Source organism: Balaenoptera ricei, chromosome 2 (genome assembly GCF_028023285.1).
Source record: "Balaenoptera ricei isolate mBalRic1 chromosome 2, mBalRic1.hap2, whole genome shotgun sequence".
NCBI classification, from domain to species: Eukaryota; Metazoa; Chordata; class Mammalia; order Artiodactyla; family Balaenopteridae; genus Balaenoptera; species Balaenoptera ricei.
This window is the reverse complement of record NC_082640.1, coordinates 98,592,041-98,618,141: the sequence shown is the minus strand read 5'-3', so window position 1 is coordinate 98,618,141 and position 26,101 is coordinate 98,592,041.

Genomic DNA, 26,101 nt, shown 5'->3' with positions numbered 1-26,101 from the left:
AACAACCCAAATATCCATCAACACATGATTGGTTTGATTTAAGAAGGTGGGGAGTATAATACATATATTACTCAGCCATAAGAAAGAATGAAATATCACCCATTTGCAGCAACATAGATGAGCCTAGAGAATATCATACTAAGTGAGGTAAGTCAGACAAAGACAAATATTATATGATACCACTTACATGTGGAATCTAAAAAATAATACAAATGAATCTAGATAAAGAAACAGACTCACAGACATAGAAAACAAATTTATGGTTACCAAAGGTAAAAGGGAGGGCGGAGGGATAAATTAGGAGTATGGGATTAACAGATGAAAACTACTATACATAAAATAGATAAGCAACAAGGATTTACTGCATAACACAGGGAATAATATTCAATATCTTGTAATAACCTATAATGAAAAATGATCTGAAAAAATATATATATATAACTGAATCACTTCACTGTACACCTGAAACTAACACAGTATTATAATAAACTATACTTCAACAAAAATCAACCAGTCAATCTTGCTATTCCATGCCTATTATGACTGCCTTTTTACGATTAAATAACATTTTTTCCTACCTCATTGCCTCTCATCATTTGACTTTTTGTTCAACTTTGGCGATTTTTCTCCTTTGATCTAGGTTTGACTTTGGTAATCTTATTGTTCCCTTTGCTTTAAATAGTCACCTATTAAACATCTCTAAGTGAAGACGAAGTACTTAGGCCATCTATGAAATTGTTTTTTCTCTGCTTTAAAAAAGTCTAGTTGATGCAAATATTGACCCAAATTTTGAAAAAAAAATTTTTTTATAGGCCCACAGTCCTAATTACAACTTTTGTCACCTGGATCCTGAATCCTCCTAACCCACCTCTGTCTTGAACTGTGATGATAATGGTGGTGATGATGATGATGATGATTTATGATAATATGTATCTAGGACTTACTATGTGCCAGACACTGTTCTAAGTGCTTTATACATCTTAATCCATTTAATTGTCACAAAACCATTTGAAAGTAGATAGGTTACTCTCTCATTCCTCATTTTATAGATGAGGAATCTAAAGCCAAAGAGGCTTAGAAAGCTGGCCAAGACTATGACAGTATTAAAGTTTGAAACAACTTTAGACCTCTTGTTTTAGCCACTCATTAATTCAGTTATGGAGTTCCTGAAGAATTTATCCACACAAATAATTAGGAAACAATGTAGACTTTTCTGACAATTTTGACAGGGAGACAGAGAAGGGTTTACACTATGCACCAATAGTAAAAAAAATATATATCTAAAAACACAAATTGCATATTTTATTCTCTGAAATTCCTTCTTGGCAATGCCATCCCCTATAGGACATTTCTGTGTATTGGCCCCACTCCCACGTAGCTATCCTCTGGCAACTGTCTGCAGCTTCTGAGTTTCCCTGCAAACTTCTGGTTCTCATTCCTCAATTGTACAGAACATTCAGGTCCTTTCATCCTTTACTCCCCCACTGTCCTACAAAACCATCCAAGTATTCAGCTACAACCTGCCATCCCCAGAATAAACTCCACATCCTCAGAAAGCAATGAGTATACAGTGATGAAACATTGTGATTCTATTAGAACTTGTTTCTATTAGTTACATAGTCTTTGTAATTATCATTTTAATGGCTCATTAAGTCATCTCCTGACTGATGTTCCATAATTAATAAATTACTCTTTTATTGTTGAATATTTTGGTGGTTTTTAGTGTTTTGTTGTTGTTTTGTTTTATAAAACACCACAATAAACATTTTTATTCATTTGTACTTAGCACCTGTTGAATTATTTCTTTAGGATAAATTCCCAGAAGAGAGATTACTGGGTCAAAGGATAGGATTATCTTTATGTTGCATTATTTTCCAAATAGGTTGTATCAGTTAACAGAGCTCTCAGTTGTGTATAAGTTAAAAGTCATAGGAAAACTTTGTCAACATTATTTCTATTTTCCTACTATGTAGAAGGATGAAAATACTTTCCTCATACATGTTTTCTATTTGTATTTTCTCTAGTGTGATTGCTTTGTCCACATTCTTGGATCATTGCCTACATGGTGAATATTTTTCTTTGTTATTTGTTTCCTTTTTATTTTTGTTTTTTATTTTTTTGAATTTTAAAATTTTATTTATTTTTTTATACAGCAGGTTCATATTAGTTATCCATTTTATACAGTGTATATATGTCAATCCCAATCTCTGAATTTGTTTCCTTTTTAGATTTGAATACAATTTGCACTCAAAGCCCACTAAATTTTTGTCTGCTATACTTGTAGCAAGTAATTTAACTTTTTTTATTTTTCATTTTAGTAAAGTTTTGTATTCCAAGGATATTTTAAATATACTTTGGTCTTTCCCTATGTGATTGCTCTTTTTGCTTCAAAGGCAAGAAATCCATCTCTTCCAGAGATCAGATAACAATTTTATTTTCCCCTTTAAAGCAAGTTTTGTTTTTATCTCTATCACAGATTTGGAATATATTTTGGAGTCTAATCTGATATTCATTGTTGAAATAGGATTTTGTTTTTCCAAATTCTCAAACACACTGTTTTGTCAAGGGCAAATTTTATTTTCATGACAGGAGTTGCTTGAAGGATTTGGTGATCGGAAGAGTCTGAATATTGGTTTCTGTGCAGGATGAGGCCAAGAAGAGAGGAGTGGTGAAAGGAAGAGCACAAAAGTGGCTACTGGAAATATGGAAGGCAAAGTAACTATTTTACAGTATAGCCTTTGGCAGTCCCTGTGCTGGAATTTTCAATCAGGCATGAGACCTTGTGTTATTCCCTGTGGTGTAAGAGCAAGATTGATGGGTTAAACTGCTTCGAGGTAGCTTAGAACAGTAGCCTAAGGACCTATCTTTTACTCCAGTATGAAGATTTTTGGAATAAATTTTTTTTTTAAAAGAATTTTTTTAAAAAATAGATTTATTTTTATTTATTTATCTTTGGCTGCGTTGGGTCTTCATTGCTGCTCGCAAGCTTTCTCTAGTTGTGGTGAGCGGAGGCTACTCTTCGTTGTGGTGCGGGGGCTTCTCATTGCGGTGGCTTCTCTTATTGTGGAGCACGAGCCCTAGGCGCGTGGGCTTCAGCATTTGCGGCTCGTGGGCTCTAGAGCGCAGGCTCAGTAGTTGCACCGCGGCATGTGGGATCTTCCCAGACCAGGGCTCGAACCCGTGTCCCCTGCATTGGCTGGATTCTTAACCACTGTGCCACCAGGGAAGTCCCAAAAGAAAGTTTTATTTAAACCAGGTAATTGAGTATAATTGTAGGTTTAAAGAAAAGGGAATTTGAGTTTTTTCTTTTATCTACTGAGGACATTAAAAAATAAATTTTAACTTTGTTAAAATTAAAATAAACCTTTGTAAAATTAAAAGATCCTCATAGTTTTCTGCCACCTTTCCCTACAGACATCTTTGATAACAAGGCTGGTCAAGTCTCATTCACATTTGGGAGCTCACAGAGGCAATGAGGGCCAAAATCCCATGAGGGCGGGCCATGGTTCTTTTCTAGACTCAAGAATAACCCAACCCCTGTATTCCATGTGCTGAACCAGGAGTAAAAGGGTCACATTGACCAGAAGACAGTGATGGTCACCGGGCATATAGTTCAGAATTTTCCTCCTTTCTGAGCGGCTCCCCTCCTTTTCTTTTTCTTGTGTTAGCTTCATACAGCTATCCTGCTTGATTTTATCTAAAGCCAGAATTTTTCTACAAAGTAGAAAATACAGGTACCTGAAGAAAGCTAAGCTCTATGTGATAATTCAGACATTTTACACAGCTGTAATCCTTTAATTTCCTTTATATTCACAAATTCACGGACTATAAATACTGATCTAAAATACAAATATATTTCTTTAATAGCTTGACTCCCCAGTAAACAGGGATCCTTCTGTTACGAAAGAATTCTCCTTTGAAGAATTAGGTCTACAGTCAGAAAGCCAGCTTATTAGTACACAGAGTGTGTCTCTCTGGCTTGGGCGCGGGAGAGGTAAGCAAAGGGAGAGGGATAGGACACATACCAGGAGTTTACTTCTCAAGAGCGTTCTCTGTACCATCAATGACTGCTCTGATGTCACAGGAAAAGTTTTCATTCCCCTCAACCAAAGCTAATCCCTTCGTCTCTCTTGATCCCATCCCATTCTGACTTTTCTCCATTGACCAACCTGTTTTGTTCATATAATCTCATATTTCTTCTCTTTGCCTTAAGCACAAGTTTCAGGGGCTGAGAGGGAAGCAAGAAATGATAAGAAATACAGAGAAAAAAAAAAAAAGAAATACAGAGAAAGAAATAATACTTATTGAGTACATGTTTTAGACCAAGCAATTTATGTGTGTTTTCTTATTTCAACATCCCTCAAAATTACAAACCTTCACATGTGTTGTTCACCATTTCTAATTCATTTTTCAGATCAAAAAACCAAGACTCCAGGAATTTAAGTAACTTGATGAGATTACACTGTTAATATGCTGCACTGTTGGTATTTAAAGACAGATCTGTTTCACTCCAAAGCCTGTACTCTGTGTACCACTTAGCCTTGCTGAGATGCAAATCCCCTGTCATAAAAAAAAAGCACCAAAAACCTTTGACCCTGCTACCCTTCCAGCTTCTGTCTGCTTAGTCTAAATGTCTTCTGACAACTCCAACTGCCCCACCAGTTAGCATAGGGCCCTGCTTCCTTGCCATCCCTATAGTTCTCTGTCCATAATTCTGTTAGAGCCGTTGCTGTGTAAACCTGTCTCCTTTTCTGGATTCCAGCATATCGAACCATTTAAGATGATGGATTCAGGTGCTAGACTGATTGAGATTTATATTCAGTCTTATATTCAGTCAGACAGACTACCTGAGTGAACTTGGGAAGGTTAACCTTTTTTGTACTTCAACCCCTGTAAAAATATGAAAAGTAAAAATATTTACCTCATAGGGTTGTTATAGGTAAAAATAATGTTAACTGTCATACAGTAAGAGCTTAATAAACATTGACCACTCTTTTAGGCTAATAAACTACAAGGCAGCAATTGTGTGATAATCATGCATCAATTGTGCCTAGCATGGTGTCATAATAAGAATAGAATTTTGTTGAATAAATGAATATAGTTAAGGGGAGTCTATATGCATTACTTTTAGCTTTTCTTTAAATCCTGACTTCCATTACAACCAATCCATGAAAATTGTTATTATCAAAGTCATTAGTAACATTTTAATTGTTAAATCCAATAGTCTTCTCTCCTTAATTTCTATAATATTGGACAGTGGTGCCAATTCCCTACTTCCTAAAACTTTTGCTGCTCCTTACTAGTGGTGTGGCACCCAAGTGGGTCTATATATCCTTCATGGCCAAATCTGTTGATTTTACCTCCTACAAAATCTTTGCAGACTACTTCCCTCTACTCATATGCACTGCTATGCATCTAATCCTAGTTTTTATAACCCCCTACTGAGACTACAAGAATGGCTCCAAATTAGTCATCTTGCACCCACTCTCCCCAATCTCACCTTTTTATTACACTTTGGCTAGAGTTCTCTTTTCAAAATACAAATCTGACTATACCACTCATGCATGAAACCCACCAATGTCTTCCCTTTGCTCTTAGAATAAAGAAAAACATCCCCAACATAGCTGGCCAGGGTAAATATAATCTGACTCTTCCTTCACTGTTTTACTCTCACACCCAGCAGGTTTCCTTTTGCTTCCTGAGCTCCAGATACACTAAGTTTCTTTATGCTCATTTACAATTCCACTCTCCCCACTGGCCATGGGGTAAGTGGAGTCCCTCTGCACAATTTTACCCTCATCCTAGCCTTGTTAACTCCTATTTTGCCTTCCTATTTTAGTCATCAGCTTTCCAGGACAGTCTTCCCTGACTTCCCTGACCGGGTCAACTGCCCTCATTAAATACTATTAGAGGATGCCATTTCCCTCCTTCAGAGAATTTCACAGTTCTAATTTCATATGTTTCACAGATTACTTTTTTTAACATCTTTATTGGAGTATAATTGCTTTACAATGGTGTATTAGTTTCTGCTTTATAACAAAGTGAATCAGCTATACATATACATATATCCCCATATCTCCTCCCTCTTGCATCTCCCTCCCACCCTCCCTTTCCCACCCCTCTAGGTGGTCGAAGGGTAAGCTGGGATGAAGTGAGAGACTGGCATGTATATATATACACTGCCAAATGTAAAACAGATAGCTAGTGGGAAGCAGCCGCATAGCACAGGGAGATCAGCCCGGTGCTTTGTGATCACAGATTATTTGATTAATGTCTGTCTCCCCTACTAACACGTAAGTTCCATGAGTGTGGTGGTGTGTCTGATTTGTCTCACTTTTGTCCACCTAGCACTCATCCCAGTGACTGGCACATTGAATAAACTTAAAATATTTTGTTAAATGAATGGGTGAATGAATGAATCAATTTATGTCAATGAGTGTGCAGTTTGACCTCTCCACCTTTGAGTATTCTTTCTGTGTCATTTTGATACCTTTTTCTCCTCACACCTCAAATGTAGGCATTCCTTAGGTTGTTTACACAGTCATTATCTTTTGTCTCTTTGTAATTCCTCCCTTAGAAATATCACCCTTTTCCATAACTTGAAGCATCACACCTGTGTGGATGATTCCCTGACTGTAGGCTCCAGCCTGTATAGTCAACTCTTCTGAGCTCCAGGCTCACACAGCCATTTGCTTACCTGCAGCAACTAGCTCAAAACTCCCCAAACAAAATTTCTCATTTTCCCCTTGATCTTGCCTCTTTTAACTTTTTAATTCTGAAAGTGTAATTACTATTCTACTTTGCCAGTTTCAAAGCTTTAAAAACTTATGACTCCTCTTCTCCATGACTTCCCACATCCAGTCAATAGTTCCTATCAATACCTCCATGATATCACTCTTATTTTTTTAATTCTTTTTCACTACCATGCTGTAGGATGCTATGTGTAGGGATTAAGTATCAGAAATCAGTGATTTAAAAGATAAATAGCTTAGAATCAGTAATGTGCAAATGAAAGAATTAAGCGGAACAAAACAAGAAACCCAAATGCCATCTCTGAGCAATGAGGAGGACCTTAAAATTTAGGCATCCCTTTAATTCATCTAGGAAATTCTGCATGTTTCCCAGTAAGGCAAGTACCGTTTCCACGTGTGGCTTCAGGAAGGGAGGCAGACGTATATCAGACCACGCACAGCAACACTGGTACATGAAGAAGCAGTAAACAGTGGTGCTTCCAATGGGCAGTTCCTTCCAGGGATCAGTCAGTCCCAAAGCCTCCCCCACACAGGATTATGTGTTTGATGGTAATCACAAAAACATGCTGCTACCTGTTCTGCAGCTCTGTTTCAGAAGCTCATTCTTTATAATTTCCAGGCTGTGAAATTATCCATCTAAATTTTCTTCACACAAATGCTGCTTGATGAAAAAAAGTACAGTGCAGATTATGTCCCTTAATGTTACTGCTTATCTTCTGTAATAATCGTGGGTGATGATTACTCTTTATGTTATTCAAGGTAAAAATGGATTTTTGTGTATGTGTGTGTGTGTGTGTGTGTGCGTTTGGTGTGCGTGTGATTTTGATTCGGAAGGAGAAAAAAAAAGAAATGGGACAGCTGAGTCAGAGTGCTAGACTGAAGAAATGGATTAGCACTGATTATTTCAATCCTCTACATGAGGTAAAAGCATTAGAAAACCATGTGATTTTTATATTTTAATATTTGATTTCTGAATCACTGCAAGTGATAAGTAATAGAAAAGTGCAGCAGCAGACGTTATTTTAGGTTCTGTTTATGAAGTGGAGACAATTCCAAAGAGTACAGGGATTACTGACATAAAAGCAAATGTTAAGTTCCAGTTTCTCTTTCAGGTCTCTACCTCCCAGGTAGCAGAAACAGAATTATCATCTTCAGACATTTCCAACCATTATCTCTGTTTCCAAAACTTGACTATGCCCACCCAGTTCCCCGCCCACTTCTGTTTCTGTTAACTTGGATGCTAATTATAAAATTCATGTGGATAGTTGAGATATAAACAATGGATTAATGGTTTGCGGACCAAGAATTGTCGCTGTTTTTTGCTGTTGGCAGTACGGCAACACCTGGGAAACAGGAACGGGAAGGATTTCTTATCTGAAAATTTTACTCTGGAGTCCATATATACTAAATCTCTCTCTCTATCATAGCTACCCAAGTGTGGCTCATGCCTGCAGCCATTTAAAAGTGGCATTTGCTTTGTAAAAAATGAGGGAGAAAGTCCATGTAGAATAGATGCAATATTTTTTTTTGTATTTTATTTTGATGTATTCATTTATTTAGTGTCTCAGTTGAACTCAGATAAAATCTTTATTCATCTGTCTTTTACAAGATTTGATCTTTTTTTTCCTTAATATTTACTCTTTTTGGTCACTGCTTTTTTTTGTTTGTTTTTGTTTTTAACCAAAACGGGTTTTTCTTTCTGTCTCTATAACTATTGGTTTTATATTATGACTATTTCCCTTTAAGCCATTTAAAAAGAGCATTTCATCTAGGAGATTCTATATGCTTCCTGTTAAGGCAGATTTCAGTCTCCTTATGTGGCTCCAAGAGTACATAAATATATGTCTACATACTTGACAAAAGTGGTAAATAAAGGAACAGGAAGAAGAACAGCTTCTAGAAGGCACTTCCTCTCAGGAGTTGCTCTCAAAGTCCCCCTATAAAGGACTGCATGTCTTCATGGTGATCATAAACACGGGCTTTGTTTGACTATATTCCCTGACACATTCTGACTGAGTAACTGTCCTATTCTGGGCACACAGTTTGCCTGTCTTTAGCATATACGACCACACCTCCCTATCTCTTTTTTTTTAAACATCTTTATTGGAGTATAATTGCTTTACAATGGTGTGTTAGTTTCTGCTTTATAACAAAGTGAATCAGCTATACATATACATATATCCCCATATCTCTTCCCTCTTGCATCTCCTTCCCTCCCACCCTCCCTATCCCACCCCTCTAGGTGGTCACAAAGCACCAAGCTGATCTCCCTGTGCTATGCGGCTGCTTCCCACTAGCTAAAGATGCAGACATAGAGAATGGACTTGAGGACACGGTGAGGGGGAAGGGTAAGCTGGGACGAAGTAACAGAGTGGCATGGACTTATATAACTATCTCTTTCTTAGGGTATTTTTCAGTTTCTGGTTGTAGGCTACTCACTGCTGTCTCATTACATGTTGCAGAACTGAGCTCGACGAATTCATGTTCTCACTGCCATTAAAGCTCTTGACTGATTACCAGTGGTGTAGACTACCCCAAAGAGGTGGTCTTAAATAACTAAAATCCACCACAAGGAGAAAAAAACTCCAAAAACCCTTTAATACTCATACTTCCTTCTTTTCTCTATCCTCTGTCACACCATCCAATGAATTCAGAGTGAAGGAAATACTGAAAATGCAGATACTTTGCTTGGATTCTATCTTCCTAGATCCCAATTCTAGATATTTCTGACCTGGGGTTTCTTAGAAGTGCTGGGATTCATGAGACCATTGTCTCTCAGCGTGAAACCATAGAATAAAGCTCTGGTTCAGTTGAGTGCAATAAAGACGGTGTATATTGGGGTTAGCCAGGAAGTTATATATTATAGAAATCCACAAATCCAGCTAATTACCAGGTGCCAAACTACCTTTGCAGTGCTATCATTGTAAGGACATTAAAACCAAAAGCTCAGCTGGCATGAGGCATTTATAGCTCATCTGGGCCAATGGATGTTGTGTGTGTGTGTGTGTGTGTGTGTGTGTGTGTGTGTGACAGAGAGAGACAGAGACAGAGAGAGGAAGGGAGGGAGGGAAAGAGAGAGCATTAGTGAGAACAGATGGAATTTGAAAGGCAAAATAAGTGTATTTATGAAACAGGAGACATAAATAGAATTGGGTCAGTGTTTCCATCTCTTTACCAGTGGTACATGTCTGTCGAAATGTATTTTCTTAAGGTTCTCAATTTTTCTTAATTCACATGACTTACACAGACCTTAAAATGGATAACCATGGATCATAATGAGAGACAGAAGGAGAGTCAGACAGGAAAGCAGCTGGAGATGAGAAGTGATGGAAGGGCACCAATCCTCAAAGTGCTGAGGCATTTTAATCACCTCAGACTTGGCCTCAAGGGCTAGCACCTTCGGAGACTAATAACTGTGATCCTTAGCAAAAGAAAATTGGGCTTGTGACATCTTGAATAGGGAAAAAATGACACTTCTTGTTTTTAGGTACAAATGAGACACTTAGGCAGTCTAGAGCAAGATAGCGCTGTTGGAATTTCCTCAGGGGGTAGGTAATAGATCAATTTACTTTATCACTGACTAGGTCCTAAAACTAGTCTCCTTTTCCCACATAAAGAACTCATGAGGAGAGCAGTGCCTGAATATACCATTTGGGATAACTGAAATTGAAGTTTTCTAGCTAAAAATCATTTAATAAGATTTCCTCATAGCCCTTTTAAATTTCAAATGTTAAAAGGAAGGAAAAAGAAAGGTACGTTTGGTAATTCAGTGATACCATGTCATCTAAAACATTCACTTTTAACATATGACCAAAGCCATAGATTCTACCATTTTTTGTTCTCCCCATGTGAAATGGAAAATCAGAGTACAGTAGCCTTTTGGGCTCTCTATCCGTTTTCTTTCTCTGTTCTTGATCATCATGCTGAGTAACTGCCTGCTTAGAGGATGATTCACTTTGGCAATTGAGGTAAGTGCACATGTGAATGTTGTAAATTTACATGATTCTTCCAGGAAACCTAATACTAAAGCATACTTAATCTCAATTTAATAACATGAGATTTTTCTTTACTCTGCAACTTATAACCTGATGTGCTAACCTCACTTGATCAAACAATTTCATGGATGAAATGAGTGTGCATGTAATACTGTTTAATGGCTCCAGGTGTGTGTGAGAGAGAGAGAAAAAGAGAGAGAGAGAGAGAAAGAGAGAGAGAGAGAGGGAGAGAGGGAGGGAGAGAGAGAGAGAGAGAGAGAGAGAGGGAGAGGGAGAGGGAGAGGGAGAGGGAGAGGGAGAGAGAGAGGGAGAGTGTGAGTGTGAGTGTGTGTGTATGATGCAAAGTGAATGACTGAAAATACACAGTAATTCTGGATAGCAGGCCAAAAGAGTTAACCGAAAGCCCTTCATATTGGAGACACAAGGAATTCAGTGCCTAGGAGTTAACTAGAAGATACATAAAATAATAAAGGACAGAGATATTTGGCCTGGTACTATTTCTCTGTTTCCACAATCTAATAATAACTATCGATTTCAATATACCAAGCTTTCTGGGAACAGCTCTCCTAAGACGAATGCTGTTGAGCAGGCACTCTCAGTACAACCCTCACCCCCACCCCATTCATTTTACTGCCGGGACAGGTTTTGCTGCTAACCGATCACACCTGCAACTTTCTTCAGAAGACCGTCCTTGGGTGATGGGCTCTGCTTCACCCAGAGGCAGCCTGGAACCAATGACTGACTGAGTGCCATGAGTATGTGAGTTGGTGGGAGGTGGTGGTAACCAAAGCTCCACCACCTTGTTGCCAAAAGGCAGGCAGACAGTGCAAACATTTATGTGGTATCAGGCTGAAGCTAGATGTCATCTGAAATCATGTCTTTACTTAGTTTCTCCCTGCCCTATCCTAATTTCCTCACTTCCTTTGAGGTTCCTCCTAAGAGGACCCTCTAAATAAATCATTTACATAAGAATCATGTCTCAGGCTCTGCTTCTAAGGGAGCCAGACCTAAGACAGTTAAAAATGATGTTCAAAAATGTTCCTAAATGCCATTTCATGTTCTAAATGTGGACTTCTTGTTCATCAATCATTGAACAAGCATATAAGAATCTTATCCAGGTGCTTCCAGACAGCAAACTTGGATATTAATACTACTTTTCTTGGTAGAGACCAGTTTTTGCAATTATTTGAATACTGTATTGCTCTTCACCCATACAATTTTATGAGAATAGGAAATTGAAAATTAAAGCAATTCTAGAACAAAAAAAAATGAAAGCAAAGATGAAAATCATTAGAGTTGTACTGAAATGGTGAGTCTTTAGCCTCATTCAGACTAAATCAACATAAGGTAGCAGAATGTGATTGATTGTGAAGGAAACAGACAAAATTAAAAAACATTTACAGAAGGCTAGGTGTACAGCATTGGGTATTTTGTCTAAAGGAAAAAAGGATTATAGTAAGTCTCCTTTTCTTAAACCTTTTTAAAAATTTTTGTGTTTGTTCTAGGAGTACATTATATATGAATGCAGATAACTGCATAGGAATAGGCAATTAAATTTTTAAGAATGGGAAGGCAAGAAATCCAGTGGAAAGGGAAGGGGAATGAAGAACGTGGCAGACCTGGATGCACCACCCAGATCTCCCTTCAAGTACCTGCTACAGGGCATATTGGCAGGTAGCCTCTCTCTGCCCCACCTTTGGCTCTACCCTAGCTTTTGTGCTTAGGGCACGCCCCCACTGGGTTGCTCCCTGTTAGAGACTGAACACAGCAGAGGCACCAGGGTTGGGTCATTTCTTCCCAATGCAGGGCTCCTTTAACAGACAACCCTTGATCTAGGGATTCCCATCAGCCTGGCTGAGGCTTTCTCAGGAAAGCATTGCAGTCGGAAGCTCCTCCTACCCAATTTTTTTCCCTTTCCTCTCTCCTTTCACAAATGTCAAACCTGATCGTATTTTGAAGGTTCCCTCAGCCTTCTCATGCTCCTTCCTTCTTTATCCTTTACAGCCTCTTCCAATAAGTTTCTCACACATCTAATCTTTCTTGACAAATTCTTCTCCAAAACCCCAAACTGATACAAAGAGGTGTAATTTAGGAATAAAAATATGCATTATTCATTCACTGAGTCCTCTCAAAGAAATGCTTCCAAAGTACTTATGTACAGTGTAGATGGTGGGCTTTGTAGTTTTCTGCCATCAAACTATAAAGCTAACAATTTAAGCAAATAGGACCACCTGAAAAATGTCTTAATTGGCTATCTGGTGTACATCTTCATAACCAGCTTAAAATTTAGAACACAAAAGCCAGCCTTCAAGAATGGGCAAAATCCAGAACACTGACAACACTAAATGCTGTGGAGCAACAGGAACTCTCATTCATTGCGGATGGGAATGCAAAATGGTAAGATTCAGCTGTTCCCTGGTATTAATCCAAAGGAGTTGAAAACTCATGTCCACACAAAGGCCTGCACATGGATGTTTCTATCAGCTTTATTTATAATTGCCAAATTTGGAAGCAGTCAAGATGTCCTACAGTAGGTGTATGAGTAAATATACTGTGGTACATCCAGATAATGGGATATTATTCAGCACTAAAAGAAATGAGCTATCAAGCCAGGAAAAGGCATATAAATGCTGTTATATTACTAAGTAAAAGAAACCCATCTGAAAAGGCTACATACAGTATGACTCCAGCCATATGACATTCTGGAAAAGGCAAAACTATGGAGACAATAGAAAGATCAGTGGTTGCCAGGGTTTAGGAAGAAAAAGGGATGAATAGGCAGTTCACAGAGGATTTTAGGGCAGTGAAACTACTCTGTTATGATACCATAATGGTGAATATGTGCCATTATAAATTTGTCCAAACTCACAGAATGTACAATACCAGAAGTGAACTGTAACATGAACTATGGACTTTAGGTAATTATGTGGGGTTAATGTAGATCTATTAATTCTAACAAATGTACCACTTTGATTGGGATGTTGATAATGGAGGAGGTTATGCATGTGTATGGGCAGGGGTTATAAAAGAACTCTCTGAACTTTCCACTCAACTATCCTGTGAACCTAAAACTACTCCAAAAAATAAATTCTATTAAAACTGGGAAGGAAAAAAAAAAAAAATTCAGGCCTCAGACCACAGAAGAAAGAGCCCTAAGGTGGTAAGAAATAATATTTGAATTCCATGTGCTTTGGGCAATCCATTTTATCCCACTGGGCTTGAGTTCTCTTAATTATAAAATCAGATATAACAGTGTTTATATTGCAAATATATTGTAAAAATAAAATAAAAAGACTTAGTGTATGGGGAAACGCCTAATAAAGAATCAATAAATGATAATTTTCTCCTAGCTAAACACTTAACTATCCAACCTTATCAACAGAAAATCTGAAGGTCATTGTATGTACTTGACAATTAATGGATGTAGGAGAATAGGGGAAAAAAAAGGAAAAGAAAGAAAGAGAGAGTGAGAGAAAGAAAGAAAGAAAGACATATGATGGAATGAATTGGGAGATTGGGATTGACATATATTCACTAATATGTATAAAATAGATAAGTAATAATAACCTGCTGTATTAAAAAAAAAAAGGAAAGACATGAACATATAGAAAAAATATTTTCCTGTGTTACCACAGCCAATGCTTTTCTCCCCCATCTCTGAATCCAAGCGATCAGGCTGCAAAAGTGAATATACATTTTGTGTTTTCTTTCTAATTATCAGACTGGGAAAGATGAGAGATTACAAAAAGAAAAAAATTCTTCCTTAAGCTAAACTATAAATGAAAAAGCAGGAATGATAAGTTCTAATACTAATCCTTCCATAGATTTATCACATTTCCTTAAGGTATTGAAACCCCTAAATCTGGCAGAGAAGTGTCAATGATTCATTGTGACATTCTAGGCTTAAATATTTTAAAAGGCAATGGTCCATGTAGCAGAGCCTCAGGGAAAGGTGGAGACCTCACAGAGGAGACTGGAAGTCCTTAAGGCAGGGCCACGGAGAAGGAAATTAAAAAGGAGGTGGAAGCTTTTAGAACAGAATAGATTAGAGGGTAAGAAACGAAAGACTTTCGAGGGCAATGGTAATAAACAGTAGAGGGCACCAGATCTTGCCTCCAGCTGAAGTTTCATTACCCAATTGCTGAGAGTGGTCGTGGCCCACAAGCCTTAGCTGAGACAGCCGTTCCACCCAAGATCAGGCCTCCTCTCTAAGGGTCAATACAGGATACCAAATGCCCGCCTAACTTGACTTCACCTGGGGTGAATCTGAAGGGCTAACCCAGCTTCAGAGCTCTCCCAGGGATTGTTGAGGTCTTGGTCATATCCGCATTGCAGTTCAACCTCTCCTTCTGCTTATTCCTGCTTCCGTACGCCCACAGAGGTGTTGATCTTAAGAGTGTTTCCCAATAAACTTGCTGCATGCAAATCTCTGTCTTAGTCTCTGCTTCCAGGAAACCTGACCTGAGACATTAGCTGTGTCGAAAAGCATCAAAAGATGGAATCAATCAATTCAGTTGATTGTCACATCATGACAGGCTCCAAGACAGGCTCTTGAAAATGAATATAAAACAACATAATTTAATGAAAAAAAAAATCACCAAATAAACTGGATAACAATATAAAAATATACTTAAGAGAAAGTTTGAGTCCTAGACCCTGTCATGAAAGGCAGACTCAATGCTTATTGGCCAGTCAAAATGGGACAAAATTACCCTGGACAATTGGAAGCCACTGGAATAAACACTTTCTGTTCTGTTTATAAACACTGTGTTTATTCCAGTGGTTTCCAAATGTCCAGGGTAATTTTTCTAATTTATAAGTTTGCACACTATTTATCAACAACTCAGTTTTCTGGGTTGCAGATGCAACACTTATGTTCTTCCTTCCCTATGTTATATTATCTTAAAACTTCATTTAATTCCCCCAGCTGATCCTTCTTTCTGCTCCTCTATTAAAAACAATTAGAACAACATTTAACTTTAACTGCCCTTAGCCAATTTCTGCTGACAATATATATTTCTATTTTTCCTTCGGTTATATAGAGCATGCTTAAAATAAGGATATAGAATGCCCCTTCAGATTTGATCCTCTATGTTCATCTTCTATTCTTTATTAAAGTTTGTTAATACTTTAATTCTAATGGAATTCCCATACTGTGATAAGATATCAGGGGCCTAAAGCAATGAAAGTGTGGTATGTTAAAGACTTACTGCCTTCTCTCCAAGAAAATCATAATAATTAGTAAATCATGAATAAAGCTATGCACGACAACATCAGATGTGATACTCTATATTCTATGCTTTTGAAAATTTCAACTTTGAAATTTCAATTTCACCAGTCTCAGCACAGATCTTGGGTCTGTCATAGGCTTCAGCTGACAATTATTATTTCTCCATTTCTCTCATATTAGGCTAATGCCCCTCCTACTTTCAGAATGGTCCTTTGGCTGATTGATGTCATTTCATAACATTCGAAAACAAAAGAGATATCTGTTGAGTATCCTTTTTCCTAGACTTCAAACTTATCAAAAATAGCACAAGTAAGCAAAATGATGTTCAAGGGAGTGGAAGGAGGAGGGGGTGGAGAAGGCGATGAAACCAATGCTAAAATTAATTATGTCATTGTATGTCATCAATTTTTAAATGCAATTTTTACCACATATAACATACATTCATATTATGTATTTGAGTCCAAAATATGGAATATGAGGGTATCTTGTATATAACTTTTCTTCCAAAAGGAGTGTTGCTGGCAGTAAGTAAAAGAAATTTTGAAAAGCTGCAAAAATTTTAGGGATTAGTGGCCCCTCTCTGCAGTAATGGCCATAAGAGCAAATGCCTATCCCTTGCCACTCATAGCTAGTCTAGCAGCTTCTTAAAAGTGTCTTGTACATTTTCAGACACAGAAGACCTTCTTTAACAAGGAGAAGCAACATCAGGAAGTGAATTTGGCCTATGGGAGAGATGTGGCCTTGTTTGCTTGGACAAATGCAGCATACGCTTATATTTATTGGGTACTTTTATGTGTATTCATTTGATCCTCCTAACCACCCTATGAGGAATGTACCATTATTTCCTTATTATATAAAAGAGGAATCAGATACTTGGAGGTATAACGTAACCTGCCCAAAGTCACAGAGTTGTTAATTGTCAGAACTGACATTTACACTCAGGCTGTCCGACTCTAGAGCCCCTTCTTTAAAAATAATATACTGCAAAGGCAAAGGTGGGGGAAGAGCAAAAACACAGGCCGTATCAAACAGAGGGTCAGGGGGCAGCCAGCACATTCACTAACCTGAGTTCTCATTTGTAATAGGGGAAAAATCAATAGATATTGCTTTATTATCTAGTCTCTTATATCCCCCAAAGGTTGTACGCTGAATTAAACAGGAAATCATACTTAGCTGTTACTTCACAGAGCTTGGAACATGAGAAATACTCAATACACATATATCTGATGAATGAATAAACTGGATAAAAGAGAAATACTAGTATAAAATCCTGAAATTTTATCCTTTGCCTCCTATTCTTATACTTTTGTGTATAACATTCCCCCTATTTTGTCAGAAGTATGTATTATCTCAGGAACAATTCTGATTATAAACATGAATGCCAAAAGGAGTCGATGTTCATCTTAAGACTTCCAGATGAGGCCCCTGAAACCCCAAATTAAAATATGAGCCTTGAGAGAAAGGTATATTTTGAGGCTTGAAAGATAAAGTCCTAGCATAATTGATTTTCCTGTAACACTGAGAGGCCTTTCAAGGTTGAGTTGTGTGGAAAATCTTCAGAACTTGAATAAGACAGAAAAAGAAGAAAGCAAGAATATAAAAGGAGGTTAACATATATAGAGGGTAGACTAAAGAGTTTCAATAAATGTATAATTAAAATCCCAGCCTAAAATAATGAAAAAGAAAGGAAGGAAGGGAGGGAGGGAAGGAGGAAGAGAGGGAGGGAGGAAGGAAGGAACACGATATTCAAAGATATGATAGCTGAGATGTTTCCTGTACAGATCAGAAACACCAATACTTACATACAAGAAGACAAAAAAAATCCCATCTATGCTAAACTAAAAAAGAAGCCTCACTTAGATACATAATAGAGAAACTAAAGAACATCAAACACAGATGGGAAAATCCTACAAGCAGCCAATATGAAAGTATCAGTTATCTCTAGAGGAAAACTATTAAACTGACAGCTGATATCACCACAGCAACATTGGAAACCAGGAAAAAAAAAGGAATGACATTTTCAATATGTTAAGAGAAAATAACTGTCAAGTTAGAATTCTAAATTCACCAAACTAATTTTCGACAAGAAGGCCAAAATTGCATTTTTTTTCTACCACCAAACATACACCGTAATACAATCTGGGGAGCCAAGAAAATGGTAAACAAGCGGATCAGTCTAAACACACCAGAACAGTATAAAATAATCACAGTTTGAGATCCTTAATGTCAATCTGAAGCTTCAAAGTCATGTTTTAAATTTATTTGATCTTGTCATAGGTGTATTAGTTTCCCATTACCACAGATTTAGTGGCTTAAAACAACACAAATTTATTATATTGCAGTTCTGTTGGTCTTGGGCTAAAATCAGAGTGTGGGCAGGTCTGTGTTCCTGCTGGAAGCTCTAGGGCAGCTCTAGGGAATAATTCATTTCCTTGCTTTTTCTATCTAGAAGCCCTCTTGAGGTCTAGGGTTCACCTACCTTCCTTGGCTTCTAGTATCTTCATTCCTGCACTCAAAACCAGCAAGGTTGGGATGAGTTTTTCTCACACCATCTCACTAGTTCTCCCTCTTCTGCCTCCCTCTTCCACTTATAAGGGCTCTTGTGATTACATTGGGCCCAGCTGGATAATCCAGAATAATCTTCCCATTTTAAGGTCAGCTGATTAGCAAGCTTAATTCCATCTGCAACCTGAATTCCTCTTTGCCATGGAAAATATATTCACAGGTTCTAGGGATTAGGACGTGAACTTCCTTAGGGGACCATTATTATGCCACTACATTAGGCTTCTAATTATCTTTGCCAGTTTTTAATATACAGTAAACCATGTCCAATCATGTAGAAGTTACATATTAAGGTAAACTGCTTATAAACTAATTTTTAAAATCACAGAAGCACTACTGACACAGTAATCAATACACAGAAAAGCAGACTAACAGGTTTGGAGATTGTTTGGTAGTTTCTTATAAACATAAAAATATATCTACTCTGTGACCCAGTAATTCCGGTCCTAGGTACTTCCCCAAGAGAAATGAAAATATATGTTCACAGAAAGATTTGTACATGAATGTTCATAGCAGCCTTATTTATAGTAGCCAAAAGCTGGAAACAACCCAAATGTTCATGAACAGAAATATAGACAAATCGTGGTTATACTCAGAAAAATGAATAAATTACTCATGTACCCAACAATATGGATGAATCACAAAATCATTATGTTGAATGAAAGAAGCCACATACTTAGACCCAAAGGAATCCATACTATAGGATTCATTTACGTGAAGTCCTAGAACAGGTGTAATAACACGTAATAGAAGTCAGAAGGTGTCAGTCCTAGGGCAAAGTGGGAAAGTGACTGAAAAGGGGCAAGGGGGAACTTTTTTGAGTATCTGGGTGGTGGTTACACAGGCATATACAATTATCATAACTCACTGAACTTAAGAACTGTGCAATTCCAATAACTTATCAAAGCTCCCTGGTAACTCTTCAGATATCATCTAAGTAACTTCAAACTCCACTTCTCTGGTGCTGGTAGCTTTTAGTTCCTTTGCTGTTAAGTTTATTCTCAGACATTTTCACTCTTGTTAAAATTACTTTTAGGGCATCATTAAAAAGCTTCATTTATTTTTGGATCTAATTAAAGTAACCAAACACATATATTGTCCAAATTTAAACATTTTCCCATAAGCATAACTGTTTTCTGGGTACAGATATGCTTGCCTTTCTCTCATGGGCTGATGTTTTATGTATTTCTTTTCCAAATTTATAACCCACAATGACTACATTCAATACCATAAGAGAGGAGTACATTATTGCAGGCTCATTACCTTCGAAAAGGTATGTAGCTATTTCTCATTAATTAGAATGAAGTAAGATCGAATAATAATAGCCCAATTCATGATAATTTCTGTTCTTGTAATTGATATCATCAAACAAATGAATTCAAGAACAATCAATATTTCCAATTAGACTTTTTTCAGTCTTATTTACATTCAATTTTCCCTTATAAAATTTTAAATTCAATCAATTTTTATTTATTGAAAGTATATCTGTAAGCTCGCACTAATTAGATCTGAAGTACAAAATTTAATTATATAAAGTAGGTCAGGTTAAACTCATTTGTCAAACTTCAAGTTATAAGTAACTTTCAGATAGTTTATTGTCATACACTTGCACTTTTTGCATCAAAATCCTTTGTATAAGTGACTTTTAATAAACTAAGTGCCTTAAATGTCACATTTTCTTAACCTCATCAATACCTGGAACACTATCTCACTTATTTTGTCCATAACTAAGGGTGACATGCTACCTTAATTATCTCTCCTAATGGTAAGAATACTACCTTTCCAAATAAAAAAAATTCCAAATAAATGCTAATTTTTCCAACTTTAACTTATTTTTCTATTTCATTTCATTTTTCAGAACATTTAATATTATCTGGAGTCATATATTTAGTTTTTAACTTAGAAATTAATTTAGAAAGACCTAAGGTCCTCAATTTACCAATGAACTATTATTAAAGAAACAATCACTCATTTTTTTAAGGTCAAATTCATTCCCCATAAGTATACACACAATTAAACAAATTAAAGAGTGAGTATATACACGTATTTACAAAATAGATGTTTTGTTGCTTCAGGTTCATGACAAAACTTGTCTTAAAATGACATATACTTGTATGTGGCTATACTATCTTTCCACATAAAACATACTTTGTACACAGTAAGAGTTCAATGATGTTTGCTGAATTGAGCTGCTTTCACATTACTACCCACACACGTATATATCCTAGACGACATTGAATTCAAAAACATTAAAAAGTCTTCTTCAGATTGAGGGATTACTTATTTGCCAGAGGAAGGATACTGAGTCTCTCAGAGAAATATAAACTCACAAGTCTGTTTTCTTTGCTACCCAATATGGTATTGTCCGCAATATTTTCTAGATCTGTACAAATCTTGGTCAGTAGACTTAGACTCAACTATTATTAGGAAGGATTCATCCTCTGTCTGGGGAAAATCAGTTTATATTTGTATATAATAGGAAAGCTTTTCTAGCTGATTCAACTGTGAGCACAAGTTTCTACAGGATTCAAAAAAGTTAAAAAAAATTACCTCATGGACACTATATGTTCTACTTTGTTAATTAACTTTCTTTTAAGTCATACTTAACTCCTTTCTATCATTGTGAATATTTATTTAATTTTATTTAAATAAATTGGATCTATTTACTCCTAAAGAAATTCAATCTTAATTCCTTTAGTTATCCTGTCACTACTGAGAATCAAAATAGTTGTAATTATACTCTCTGTTCAAGTGCCATACCACCTTGACTTAATGTTTGCATGTGTCTCTATCCCTGCCCTGGAAGTAGGTTCATCTGCGCCATTTTTCTAGATCCCACATATATGCGTTAATATACTATATTTGTTTTTCTCTTTCTGACTTACTTCACTCTGTATGATAGCCTCTAGGTCCATCCACATCTCTACAAATGACCCAATTTCATTCCTTTTTATGGTTGAGTAATATTCCATTGTATATTACCACGTGTAAAATAGATAGCTGGTGGGAACCTGCTATAAAGCACAGGAAGCTCAGCTCGGTGCTCTGTGATGACCTAGATGGGTGGGATGGGGGGTGGTGGGAGGGAGGTCCAAGAGGGAGGGGATATATGTATACATATAGCTGATTCACTTCATTGTGCAGTGGAAACTAACACAACATTGCAAAGCAATTATACTCTAATAAAAAAAATGTTTGCATGCAAAAACAAAAGTGCAAAAACACTTGTTATACCTTGTCTTCTTGATAATAGACATTCTGACATGTGTGAGGTGATATCTCACTGTGGTTTTGATTTGTATTTCCCTGATGATTAGTGATATTGAGTACCTTTTCATGTACCTGTTGGTAATTTGTATGTCTTCTTTGGAAAAATATCTGTTCAGGTCCTTTGCCTAATTTTAAATTGGATTATTTGCTCTTTTTGCTATTTAGTTATGAGTTCCTTATATATTTTAGATATTAACCCCTTAACAGATATATGATTTGCAAATGTTTTCTTCCATTCCATAGGTTGCCTTTTCACTCTTGATATTTTCCACTGTGTTGTAGAAGCTTTTTAGTTCGATGCAATCCCACTTTATTTTTGCTTTTGTTACTTGTGCTTTTGGTGTCTTTTCCAAAAAATCATTGCCAAGACCATGTTAAGAAGTTTTCCCCTGTGTTTTCTTCTAGTGCTTTTATAGTTTCAGGTCTTACATTAAGTATTTAATCCATTTTGAGTCAATTTTTAAATATATGAGATAAGGGTCCAGTTTCCTTCTGCATGTGGATATCCGGTTTTTCTAACACCATTTATTAGGATATTATCATTTTCCCATTTTCTGTTCCTGGCAACCTAGTCAAAGATCAGTTGACCATAAATGCATGGACTTATTTCTTAAACAGCTCTTTAAATATTCCTTTTTAAGTACTATTAAAGAGAAGTACTTGAAACTGAACACAGCCAACAATTCCTGAAAGTATTTCAGGACTAATAATGGGCAGAAAGGTAAAACAAACAAACAAAAAACTTTCAGAGAATTACACCTAAACAAGGCTTATTTTTGTAGGTATGCCACAATTATCTAAATTAATTTTCTAAAAAATATACAGAAAACTATTTTTCACTGTTCCTTGTTTGTTTTTTTTTTAACTGTCTTGGGTGAAACGTTTAAAGCTTAAATGTTATTGCTTTTCTTAAAAATTTTTTTATACTGTTGCAACTGATGACAGAAGCACTAACTACCTCAAAAGTGCCTTTCTTTATAATATTTTTCTTCCAATTCTTAATTCCTAAAGGATTTATGTGGTTCATATAGTCATTGATACTTCTGAGTGCCCAAAATATTCCTAAAGGTGACGATAGTTGAAAACAGAAGATTTGTTTTTTCTTTGTGATTCTAATTTATGTGCCTTTCAAATCAATGAATTTAATTTTTATGTCTTTCTCTATTCTCAATTATCAAGCATAATTTCAAGAGGAGCACTGAGGAATATTTTTCATATTTTAAACACCTCAGATGGTTTAAAAGAAATACATAATTCCTGAGTGGGTCTTTAAATTAACCATTTTAATATATAAATTCAACAACCTAACTAGATCACTGAACCTGTATATAGGGTAGGTTATTTTGCCTGAAAATCTCCTTTAAAAATCATGTGCCTGACCATTTGTATCTTTTCCATTCACAGGACCAAATAATCCTTTGCAGGAAAAAATGGCTAATGAAACTCAATGGCAGGTCATCATATATTTATCAAAAATACCAAATTTTCCTGAGAAAAGGGCTATAGAAGTCCAATCTAAATTTTCACTTTTAGAGGGAAAATATGAAAAAAAATTAGTAACACCTTTATTGTAAGCAGTCTAATAATGTACTTCTTTGAGTACATGGAGATTCTTTAGAACTGGGATATCTTCATCCATTCACCCCTCATATTTTAAATGTTTATTGAATGCCAACTGTGAGCAAAATATCATAAATATGTACATGCTCTTTAACCCTTGGAATAACAATTCACAGCAGTAAGTTAGGCAGGAACTGTACTTTTTTAAAAATATAGAATTCTATTTATTATTCATCCCATCAAACATGAAAAATATTTACCCCACAGAGTACTACAAGCAAATACTTCCTTGGTTTTAGAAGTTTAAATTCTGGTAGGCAATGCAGAAAATGAAGAAATGTATAGCTTCACTTCATTATACACTATATAAAAATGTGTATAAGTGTATACTGATAGAGAGATGAGAGTTGGAGTGATGGTATTCAACACAGTTTCCTGTGTGCTTTAAATTGCAACATAAGGGAAATAAATATTGTGCACAATTCTTTCGGGAAAAAAGATAAGGGGACTTGATTCCATAATACAGCACTTTTCTTGAAGCTAAATTTAAAAGACCTAAGGTAGACAAAAAGGGAGAGATGTGTAGGGAATATAAACGAAGCAAACCCTGGTTTTATAAAATGATATTTAAGAGAGAAAGTGCAGTGCCATGTCCACAGATTCAAGCTAAGAAGCATCTATGCACATTTCTGCCTTTTTTATTTTTCAAAAGAAAGGGTTACATGCCAGAAAGCTGACAACAGAAGAAGTATTTGGAAATTCAGTGCTTTTATCTTGAAAATAACATCTAGGAGAAATGGAAAGACTGCATTTTTTTTTTATCTGCACAAAAGCAAATTCAAAAGATTATTACTTTTTATTCTCTTGGTGATATGAGCATAGGTTTTAATTAAATATTTTTCCCCCAAAACTCACCCTTTAAATTTGTGACTAAGAGTACTTTAGGAAAGAATGAGAGTCAGAAAGTCCACTGGACAGGTCATGATTTTAAAGTTCCTCTGACTCTTATTCATAAACTGTCAAAACTTAAAATCTGGACACGGGGTCTAATCCACAAAAACCCCATAATGCTCACTGCAAGGAAAGAAGGGAACTCAAGCTCAGCCACTGTGTCATCAGCAACACTATACCCCAGAGAATAAGATCACATTAAAAATCATTTTTCCTTTCCCTCTAAACTCTAAGAAGTTTACTACGTGATCTTAAAAACAAATATCACTTGGCTAGAAAACAAGCAGCTCACTAAAACAGGATATACAGTCTCCCTCAAGGATAGCGAGATCCCACCAGTGATCTGTCGTGTCTCAGCCTTTTGTTCATATCTGAGGTCTTTAAAAAATTGTCTTGAAGGGGTCAATTTGCTTTCAAGCGTGTTTTCTCTACACCTAGATATTGATTTGTAAATCCGAGTGTTTAAAGCTTTGAAAGAAGAGAGGATTCTCCTACCATTTTCTTTTCTTTCAATTCTGGCCACAATTCTGCCGTGAAAATGCTTTTATACAGTCCCTTGGACTTTTGGAGAATGGAGATTACAAGACAATTAGTTAGGTTGAGGTTTAGTTAAGAATGTGTGTGGGGGGGAGGTGGGGGTGGGGGGTTGCTGGTTGGAGATGCTCTTTTTAGCACAATTATCTAATAAATCTGACTAATATTTACTATGTTTATTGAATCAACATTTCAGTACATGACATTTGCAGCCCCACCTGACTTTATGCATTTCTTGTCATCCTGTTGTCTCTATAATTATCACTCTTGTGATAATGATAGCCAAAAATTATCTATAACTTTGAGTGTTAGGTAGTATTTTAAGTACATTATACATTATCTCACGTAAGACCCATAATAGCCCATAAACGATATACTAGTGTCGGTATCCCAATTTCATAAATGAAGAAACTGAGGCATAGAAAAGTTCAATGGCTTGCTCCAGGTTTCAAAGCCAGTCAGTAGGTGAAGCCATTATTTCAACCCAGCCAGGGTTTTAACTGTTAAAACATTCTGCTTCTGGATTCCTCCGGTACTTCATATCTATATCTTCAGTGTTGTTTTCTGATTAGCACTGTCTCCCTTTTCCTTCCTTCCTCCCTTCCTTCTCTTTCCACAAATATGTACATATTGATGTGTGTGTATACATATATCTATGTGTGTGTTAATATATTAATAATTGGCAAACTGTTTACTTAGGAAGAGAAAATTTCTTTGTGTGTATATGGAGTTAGCTTGTAGGTCTGTGCAATATCTGGAAATGAGAATAACTGTTTTTCATAAGAAGGGAAGGAGTCATTAATTGTTCTGAATTGTTTTGACATCAAGAAAAAAGGGAAGATGGCAGAAGAGGGAGTTGGAGGACGTGAGCCAGTGAGACTGTGGACTACTAAAGTTCCACAATGTGAATACCATCTCAGGTCCCCTCCAAAATGTTCAATACTACCCCTCCAGAGTTCTGTTCTATGGGGCATCAAACAACAGGACCTGGAGCAAGGAGCTAGAGAAAAGCATGAGACAGTAAGTCTTTAAAGGCATGGGAGTTTGCAGAGGGCTTTTGCTTTTCAAACATCAATAGAGTAGGGTTTGGGCCAAGTTTAAATATATCTTCAAGGATGGGGTCCAGAATAATATCTTAACATCTTGATTTCCCTCTCTTCCTCCATTCCTTCCTGCCTGCCTTTTTCTCATTCTCCTCGCTTTTACCCCTCCTTTTCCTTATTTTCTTTCTTCCTCCCTCTTTCTTC